At 43.3% G+C, this 10,133-nt stretch overlaps 2 long non-coding RNA genes across 3 annotated transcripts; one reads left to right on the top strand and one right to left on the bottom strand.

Moving 5' to 3' along the window:
- The first annotated feature begins 903 nt into the window (after window positions 1-903).
- Window positions 904-9,590, top strand: LOC308068348. 2 transcript variants are annotated; one of them, XR_013929937.1, is made up of 3 exons: window positions 904-2,021; window positions 2,410-2,609; window positions 9,467-9,590. It is a non-coding gene; the product is annotated as an uncharacterized lncRNA (long non-coding RNA). The 2 variants fall into 2 exon arrangements; XR_013929938.1 differs by lacking the exon at window positions 9,467-9,590 and having other exon boundaries at window positions 2,410-2,917.
- Window positions 4,076-9,802, bottom strand: LOC308068347. Its single transcript, XR_013929936.1, has 3 exons — window positions 9,684-9,802; window positions 9,483-9,590; window positions 4,076-8,819 (listed from the first exon to the last, which is right to left on the bottom strand). It is a non-coding gene; the product is annotated as an uncharacterized lncRNA (long non-coding RNA).
- Between the last annotated feature and the right edge of the window lie 331 nt (window positions 9,803-10,133).

Below are 10,133 nucleotides of genomic sequence, written 5' to 3' on the forward strand. Positions count from 1 at the left end.
CTGAGATAACAAGAACACACGCAGAAGAGTTAAGAGCAGAAGGAAATGGGTGTACAGTATGTGCCATAAATTACAAAAGGAGAGTAAGCAGGGTGTGCATGGGAGAATGAATGCCATGAGCAAAGGTCAGGACCAAACAGTAAAATGAAAAGGTACATGTGTGATGCAGCAGAAGCTGTAACTTAACGAGCTTATGGGAAAATCCACAAGGAGATGAGAAAGGAAATATTTTTTTATTTACTTTCCTCCCCCCCCTCTGCCAAATACTGTGGGTCATTAGCTGGGACAAGCTCTGTGGATAACAGAACAGACTCTCCAGAGACCAAGTTCTTACATCCCTGCTCTGAGGCTGCCAGTTAAGGCTGAGGTGTCTCTGAGGGCCACAGCATCTATTGAAATCAGTGTTCCTTGTAGAACAGGCCTGGAACACCTGGCTGCAGTGCCTGCTTCTGTGAGAGACAGGCTGGGGTGGTTACCACAGAAATGAAGGCAGCAGGGTACAAGGGAGATAAGATGCTGGAACTGACCAGAGTGATCCATCTATTCCCTTCCAGCATAAAGGTATATGCTATAGCTAATCCCACACTTTCTGTTTCCTCCCACTTTCCTCTAAAAAGCTGGGCATTTCTGAAAAGCGATTTACGTTCCTGCTCTTTCCTTATCTATGTTCACACTGCAAAAGCCCGGGGTCTGACCCAGGGACGCTGGTCCCATTTCAGCACCATCGCTACAGGTTCCTCCCACTCTGCCCAGGGGAAGAGCTGTGCAGTATTTAAAGCAGTAACTTACACTGCAGAAGGTATGGGATTCAGCCTGTATTTTTATTGTTCAAATCCTTCGTGTCCTGTGACATGGTTCCTCATTCATAAACAGTGAAAAATACTGCTTCCTTGTTCTGAAAAAGATGGAGAACAAATACTATGAGATGCTCTGATACAGCCGTGGAAACCATGGAGTACCGCAGCTGTGAAATGTTGCCATGTTCATGTGTAAAATATATTCATACAGTGTTACTTGCACAAGGAATGTGAGAATCAGTCTTCCAACAGTTGAGTTGTTTCTTAAATCTCAGGATTCTTGTATTCCCTAGCTGAAGATCTGGCCTTTAAACATGCGTATCAATAAGCCAGAGGTACGTTCCCAGCCCTTCTGGCACAGGAGGGAAAGTTATGAACAATGACTGAATGTGACTGTTCCTCAAACTGGAAAGCAAATAAGAAACTTCAATTATTCCTCCCACCCCTAAACCCTTCACCCTGCAACTGAGTGTTTTGGTGGCTTTTGTACTCTGTGAGGTTTGTGCTTTTCCAAAGTTTTTCTCTGAAGCATGAGCTCAGTTGCAGAACTGCAGGGAAGGACAAACCAGCGTGTTTTCATCAGGCAGTGTGGCAGTCTGAACTCCTGGATGAATCTAGCCCCCTCCCCTCCCCCCTGCCACCCTGCTAGACATATTTAAATCTCCAAAGATCTTCCTTTCAGATACCAGGGCTTCCCATTGTGCCGGCTTTTATTGGATTTCAGGTGCCATTCAGTCAACCCCCTTAGCTGCTTGAATTCTTGAAATGCTAGGATCATATTTCACCTGATCTGGCACTGAACCATGCTCGCTATCTCACCCCAAAATTAATTAAACCATAAATTTTCAGAATAAACATGCAGCATCCACTATCACTGAAACAGTCTGAGCTTTGTTGAGCAAACTGCTGCAAGAACAAAGCTTCCTCTTTCTCTTTCTACCCACTCTGCACTTCTCTTCTCCTGATGTGTATCAGAAAATACAGTAAATACAGTACCCTCCCTCCCTGTTACGGAGAGATAATTCTTGTTCTGCTGTTGTCACCATTTCATAGACCCAGAAGAAACTGCAACAGCTCACAGGGTGAGATCTTACAGGAGAGCATTAACTCTACTAAGGTGAAGAGGAGCTATTCTCCAAAATTAATACAAGCATTTTCTTTTTTGCGGGCAGCCTGGAAAATGCTACATTAATTTGACCTTTACCTCAGTTTCCCATCTGTATAGTGAGTTTTTCTGTCTGACACTGGCGCTGGGCAGTTAAAATCCCTTAATGAAGGAGAGATGATTAGCTAATGCACCCAAGGAGATCATATAGGTATGCACAAAATTCTTAGTGATAATCTTGTATCTGTCTCAGAATAAATAGTCTCTCCTTCTAAATCCTCTCTATCCCATAACCATGAAACTTAGGCGATGATAACTATGTTTAAAGCTTGAAAGATAACACCTGCCATTCCAAAACAGCCCCTAATTAAAACTACTGAACAGAAAATAACTAAAACAGGGTTTTCAGTTTCCTGCTCTGGACCGGTAAGCACGTCTGGAGGCCGCAGAATCTCTTCGATCTGAAGAAAGCCTCACCCCTGAAACTTGTTTAATTTTCTTTTCCAGGTAGCCTGGTCATCCCACGTAGAAAGCACTACCTCTGCCGACAATTTAGGACCAAGAACTCCACCAACATGATTCAGAGGAGACCTTTACCCTTATCCTCGTCTTCTAATCCTGTCAGAGCCCACAAAGAAAACTGGATGGCTGCTTGGATGGGAGACCTACAGAGCACTGCCTGGTTGCTATAGGCAGTGTAACCAAAGGTGGCATTTTTATTTCTTGAATCAACTGTCAGCCAACACCCTTGCCTGGTATTAAGGTTGCTGTGGGTTGATAGATATAAATCTGAGCTCCTGACCAGCTCTGGTCTTTAGAAATTCTCTTGTACATTTGATTGCCGCTCTGGTGCAAATGCCAGTGTCCTGGCTGTATTCCAGCTCTGCTGATTTACACTTTTCTGACTTAGATTCTCTCCTGTTTCAGACTGTGCTCTTCTTCAGCTCTTAAGCTTCTGTCTAGTGTGGATAAACATTGTTTCTCCCTAGCCAAAATAAAGTGATTCTTACATTTATTCTAGGGTGGTTTTGATTAACAGTGCCACAGAAAGGTGAATCTGCTCTTTGTTCTTGCTGGGGCCTCACATCTTTAATCCCAGGCGAAATCTGAACTCCTGGGCTACAGGATCTTGACCATGGCCTGAGATCCCTAGGGTATGGGGCCTCAGTTGTACACTTGCTGCTGCCAGGATGCTCCAGTCAGCCAAAGGGCTCAAGTGTAGAGCCAGGTGTCAAGATCAAAGTGTCGTCTGATGCGGTACATTATCATGATCTGGCGTGGTTCTGCTCAGTCCTGAGGTTTGCATGCAGAGCCCCCAGCTCTGCTAGCAAACTAGGAATGCGATGCCTTTGTGAAAAACACAAGAGCAAGCTCTTCTTTAGCATTTCTGTTTCTGTTCTCGAGCTGGGATCTAAAAAATAAGACCAGAGGGAAGGGAATACAGAAGAGTTTTTACACCAGTTGTTCTTTAAAATTTGGAATAGGTAATTCATGACAGGTCTGAGTTTTCCTTGCAAGTTCCTACAGGCTGTTGTCTACTGCCTATTTTTTATCTGTTGCCATGGACAGACTGGTGAATAACTGCACACTGCAAAACCAGAGAGCAGGCCCTTGGTTCCTAAAGAATTAATCAGCCCTAATTTAGACAAGAGCATTTCCCTTCATTTCAATCTTTCCCTCCCCACAGCATCTCCTGCCAGGATGTCCCACTGCCTGCTGGAATTAATGTGGCTGAAATATCCCTCAGGATTCTCCTTGAGGTCGTGAACTCAGCCTCTGGATCCTCTTTGGTTCTCCCTTCTAGCCCCTGAAATCGGATGTTGCCAAATGAATTTTGCTTCCCCATCCCATTCTTCATATTTTCCAAAGTCACTTCTCACTGGCAAGGAAAGACTTGGAGAGGAGAGAGAGACAGCGGGAAGAGTCCAGGCCTGGACTGCCTCTTTCCCACTGTGATTTCAGACTCCCCTTCTCACCCTGAGATCGTTTTGTCAGTGCACTATGATGTGCTACATCCCAAGCTGTTGGCACTTCCCAGGCCAGCGTGTTGAGTAGTCCTCAGGTTTTTGGGATTTTCCTTGTCCTTCATGAGGAAATCTTTTCCTTGTCCTTCATGAGGAAATCTTTTCTTCTTTTTTTTTTTCTTTTTTTTCCTTTTTTTTTTTTTTCCCCCGACTGAAAGACCAAGGAACTCTTCCTCTTTGTTTTATTTTTCCTTTTCCTCTTTTTTGCTCAACTGAACCTACCTTGCCCTTTCCCCACTTCTGTCCTGTTCTTATCCCAAACTCAGAGCAGTCTTCCAAGGAGGTACACCCTAGACCAAACTGCGCTGCATTTCTCTGCTTTCTGCTTTCTCAGGAAAATGGCTCTCAAGAGAATATCTTTTGACTCAATTTCTCCTCAGTGAAATCCACTCCAGATCTTGTAGATCTGGAACTAGCTGGCAAGCATGTCTTTTTTTCTCTCCTCATTCATGGCACTTTTTATTGCTTGCTTCCTTTCCATATCATACTGTGCCCAATGAGCTTTGTAAGGCAGGTCAACAGCTCATTGTCAGAAAAACACCTGGCTTACTGACACTTTCCAGATTTGTGCTGTGAATCAGGTTATACCTAGACTAACTGAAGTCTTCCTTGGGGTCCTCCAACTCCCGTTTGCTTTGCCTTGTGCATTGTTTTACCCAGGCAGAAAATACAATAGACCCAGGACATCTGGTCCTTATGCATCCACCCTGCAGCCCACTGTAGCCCTTTCTACATGCAGACCTTAACCTCCTTCAATGGTGTCCAGCGGAGCTGAAGGGTCTTAGGCATCTTTTATCAGATGTGGCCTTAATATGACTCTTCTACCCTCAAATTGCTGAAATGCCTGATCACTCACAGGGCTGGCAATGGGTAATTCGACAGGTTGTTTTTAACAGTGTAGGATGAACAGCTGATCTTAAGACAGCCTGTTTGCAAGAAATTAAAGTGTTACTACATTTTGCATTTCCCTAGCGACATAGGGAAAATGATAGAGTTTCTCTGCTGATTCATCTGCTTTTACAGTTTTGGGTGTTATGTTTATTTTCCCAAAGTGTTTTTTTCTTTCCCAGACTATCCCAGGTCCCAAGGTCGGAGCTGATGTCTGCACTCCGAGTGCATCCTGTTTGTCATAGAATCGTTTAATTGCCATTTAAGAGAACTTATGCAACTGACCTTTAACATGGCAGTCTCCCTGCTGCACTTAATTCTGATGCTGACATATGAAAAGAAAGAAAAAAACTTCCTTTTGGCTAATGGGAAAGTCTTCCCACAGGGAAGATGAAAAAGGCAGGTGGGGTGAGGGAGCTGATGGAGTTCAGAGTGGTCGGTGGTTACACAAAGGGCTTGGTTTGGATGTTGCTTGCTTCCAGGGGAAACTACAGTACTAATTAACTGCAGTGAGGGGGAGGAATTTTTTTTAAAATGGAGAAAACGAATGATGTTACAAGCAAATTTATTTTATTGCTAGATCACTGCAGAGCAGTTCCATAAATCCCTTTCTCTAACCTCAGAAGATCTTCTGTCCAAAAACAGTGTTAGAATTTGGGAGGAACAAGGGGATTTGGGATGGGGGAAGAACTGAATTGCTCTTGTCTGTCTGTTTCTGTTCTTTTCGGCCCATGATTTTGATGAATTATCACCTGGCGATGTCTGACAGTTTCTGGCAGTGGATTGACTAGGTTGCCAATCCAGACCCAGAGTTACAGGATCTGCAACCTCTTCCTGACCGGTTGGCCACAGTCTTAAAAACTAGAGAATAGCTGATATGGAATAACAAATACACTATATAAAACTCTCCAAATAAACAATGGAATAGATGGCATGAGGAGAGTCCTGAATATCTGACATTCATGATCTTCCTTGTGAATTGACTGTGAAATTAATCTCATAAATAGCAGACTGGCCCTGAGGCAAATATCGGTATATAAAATCTCACACAGAATCAAATCATAGCTCAAGATTTTCAGCAGTGATCCAGTAATATTCCATTTTACTGCACCTTTTGTGTGTCAGAGGCACGGGAGCTGCTGAAGTCCCTGCCCTGAGGACTTTGTGGCTTCATTTCTGTTCCCTAAAGTTTTGAGATACTGACTGTAAATGGGTGTGATAGAGAGTAAATAGGGGTAAATGGAGTTCAGCTACTCTTCCTATGTATCTAAGGCAGGGAGGTAACTCACTGGGCAGAGAAGAACCCACCACCTTTCTTTCTTTCTGTACATCAACTGAATCATATGAAGTAAAACACACTGATACCAGTGTCCCTTGCCATGACCTGGATCCCACATAAGCACCTAGGTTAATTTTCCCTAAAACTGATCTCTTCTCAGGCCCCTTTTGTTTGCAACACAGAGGCCTTACTGCTATATAGGTAAGGGGATGTAGAGTTTGAAAGGAGAGAAGCACATCTCTTCTTAATCAAAAAAAATCCAGATTTTCTGCTGAGAGTGCTGAAGACAGGGATATACTCAGTGATATTTAGTTCATTTGTGATTTGGCTTCTTAGTCCCTGAGGGCAGGAGGCATGGTCCATTTATCACTGGTCACAAACAAACAATGTGTATTTTTAGCTTCTCCTTTCAGAAGATAAAAAACAGTTTGAGTTAGCATGACATGACTTAGGTGGGGACCCTTTTATGTTATTTTATTTGTTTAGATAATTGGGTCACAGGAAAGCACTCCTGTGAGAACCACTCTCATTCCCAGAGATCCAGAGAGGTGAAGAGGAGGGAGAGAGTTGAGATTAATGCTAAAATAAAACATCCTGTGCAAAACAGCCATTGTCTATGTAAGACTAATCAAGGTAATTTAGAAGGATGGCGGAAAACTTAAGCCTTAAGTCTGCCCTTTTTCATCACATGCCCATACCTTAAAATTCATCATCGCAGAACCTAGCTTCATCTTTGTCACATAGCAGAGCATGTATAACTCAATATGGTGTACCCCACACTTGTTACATCTGGAGTTCATATAACACTTCCCCACCATGCATTTGTGCACTGTCCAAATGGTAAGCATTTTACAGCTACTATTCTGATTTAAATTTTTTTATTGTGTTTATTTTTACTTTTTCCAAATTTCAGCTTTTTATTTGGTTCTCACAAATGTTTTGATAAAATCTCTTTGAATCTGTAATCTAATTACATGTACTGTGTTTCCATGCACAGTTTGAGGTTTTTGAGCTAGCAACTTTGCATGCTTGCAGCCAAGGAGAATTTCATCACAGAAAACTCACCAGCCATTTGGTAATTATACCTGATTTAATTAAGAATCAATTCACTTATTGAAAAAAATCCCTCTTCTATTGTTTTTGAACCTGGTGGTGGTATCTCTCTGTGCGTGGCAGCAACCTCAAATAATTAGCCGGGTGCCAAGTGAAGACTCTTAAATGTCCATCATCCTAAACATCTGACTGGATGGACAGAGAGGATGTTTTGGCAGTGATTTTTGTCTTGACATATTGCAAAAATGGCTTCTGAAAATCAATGTGGAGGTAAATGTTCTTGGGTTTTAGCAATACTCCCCAACAGCATGTCCAGAACAAGCCTGTGGGTTCACTAAATAGCACTTATGCGATACGCTCAAGACTGTACCATGAAATGCAGTCCCTCTTCTGTGCTCCACATACTGCAGTGTTGAAGGATCGGGCACATGATCCAGTTAGCAACTCTGTGGCAGCACATGAGAATGTTTATGGATTTGTATTGTTCTTCTGTTTTGGAAAAATGCCAGTTGAGAAAGGCCACCTCCTACTTCCCCATCCTTCAGAATGTATAATGCGCGAGGTTTCAGTGAAGAGTCCATTCAGCTCCTGGACAGCCATCACATCTAACCCAGCAGCACACGGAGGCTCTTCCTGATATCAGAGCTCAGCTTCAGAAAGTTCTTGTCCTTCCGCTGCTTGTGTCATGGGCATGGGACAAACAGCTCTGTACTTCTCTCCCAGCTGTTCAAAGTTATCCTTCCCAGCTTCTTTCCCCTCCGCCTCCTCATCCACGTTCTGTTGCCACACATCTGGCTTTGAGCATGGAGCCACTTCTTGGATCTGATCCCTAGCAGCTGTCTGCTGCCAGCGCTTTCCCACAGAGGATAGGGATGGGATCCAAAAGGCAAGGGGAAATGGAGAACAAGCTGGGAAAGTCCACAGCAGGTGGAGGTTAAGACAGAACCGAATCTCCACAGGAGCAATGTCCTTTTCCCTTCTCTCCAGTCAGCTCTGAGTGTCTGCCTCTTCAGCATGTTTCGCCCATCCACTTCTCTGTTATTTCTGAAAATGTAGATTACCTCCTCCATCTCCTTTGCCTCCAAATGAGCTCTTTTCTGGATGCAGACTTCCACAGCAGGTTGTGTTACCAATGTGGATCACTGGGAACACACCCCAGTGGACACAGCAGAAAAGGCGCATAGGTGCAAAATGACACATCCTGCTCAAACCATTAGAATAGAAACATTTATTTAATTTTCCCAGTGGCAGATGCCAACTAGATGCAGCTGGAGAATTCAGTCCATGTAGCTTCTCCTCCTTGTCTAAGCAGGAATATTTCAAGTGTTATGAAGTGACAACAGCAGTGAATGAGGGCTGAAAATGGGGGAAATAAAGCCTGGAAATTTACTCTCTGTGTCATGTGGTAACAACAGAAGGTCACATTCAGTCCCCAGGGTTGTCAGATGAAACCTCTCAATGTGATTAAGGAACTGGGGTTGCCTTCAAAAACATCTCATGTCAAAGGTTTGTCTTCATGCTGGAGTAAGAGGGAAAGGCAAGAGAGAAGTAGATTTGACCAAAACCCACCTGAAAACTTGGAAGCCTTTCTGATGCCTTCCACAGCTTTAGCTTTGGTCTTCTTTCTGCCCTTTTGTGGGTTTGGCCTCATGATATATCCCAGAGCCAGAAAGCTGTGAGCAGAGACAGATTAGCATCTTGTTTTCAGAAGCCTAAGACCGGGATATATGGATCTGTTTATTTTGCAGATGCCAATAGCTAACACATCCATTGTGTTCAACATACACAGTGCTCTGAAGCTGCTGCTAAAAGAGGACAGACATTTTAGCTGGCTTATTATCAGCGTACATGCACTGTAGATGGATCCTTGGCTTTTAGTTCACCCTTGCTCTCAGTTTTATTTCAGCACGTTGTCCTATTAATGATCAAGCACTCTTTGAGCTGCATTTTATTAAGTTGCCTGGAGGACCTCTGGCATCAGCAAAGTAAATATACTTGTGGTGATATTATTATTATTAGATTCATGCTAATAAAAGGATAACAATCCAGCAAAAGGCCTTTAATCAGTCTGTGCTGTGTAGGCAAAACCAAAGCTTTTTATTGGGATTTTTTTCCTCTAGCCACGTATGGTCCTGTCCACATGAGTGGAGAAAAAATAAAAAAGACCATCAGTTGAGTGATTAATTTACAAGGCTTTGTATCTTTGATGAAATTTACTCTTTTTCTCTGCTACATAATTGGTTTGGAATTTCCTTCCCTTTACTCAGAATTTCACAGAAAGATCCGCTAACATCCAGTAATAAAACTTTTGCTGCACTAGTAACTTGCAGACTTACCCACTGAAGAAAGATCCCAGCTCTTGGTTAGTGCAAGCTGAAGAAGATGGTCTGGTGGATCAAAGTAAAACCAAGGCCAGCCAGAAACCAACATCACGTTGAAAACACCTGTGGGTAGCGACAAAGGAAATTCCCCAGGGTAATTACTGAATCTACTCACTGCTTTGTTTGTCTGGAAAAATACAGCAAATGCTTCCCTACTTCATCAGGACACTGCGAGGATAACTTCCAGTAAAAAGTAGAAGCTCAGCACTCCTAGAAGGGTGGTGACACATGAACTCCTCCGTAGACTAGAACAGCTTCACTCACTCCGTATTTCCTTCTAGCTCATCTGTGTCTCAGGGGATTCAGATGTAACCATTTCCTCTGCAAAAGGATCTCAATTGTGTAGCTGTGAAACAGAGCCACAAGGAGGAACCTCAGCACCTACAGCATGCACACAGTCATGTTCCTCCTTTCAGTCATCACCAGATTGGGTCTGCAGCTCCTGTTCTGGTACAGTCACAGCACTCTCCAGGACTTGTGCATATTTGCCTCTTTTTGGTATCTATCACACCTCACCTTTGCTGTGATTCTGCTCAGGACCACTCTGTACTGATAATTACGGTCCCCACTTTTCCTAGCTCTTCTTTCACTCTGGGAAACTGATCC

Source organism: Falco punctatus (genome assembly GCF_963210335.1).
Source record: "Falco punctatus genome assembly, chromosome: 8".
NCBI classification, from domain to species: Eukaryota; Metazoa; Chordata; class Aves; order Falconiformes; family Falconidae; genus Falco; species Falco punctatus.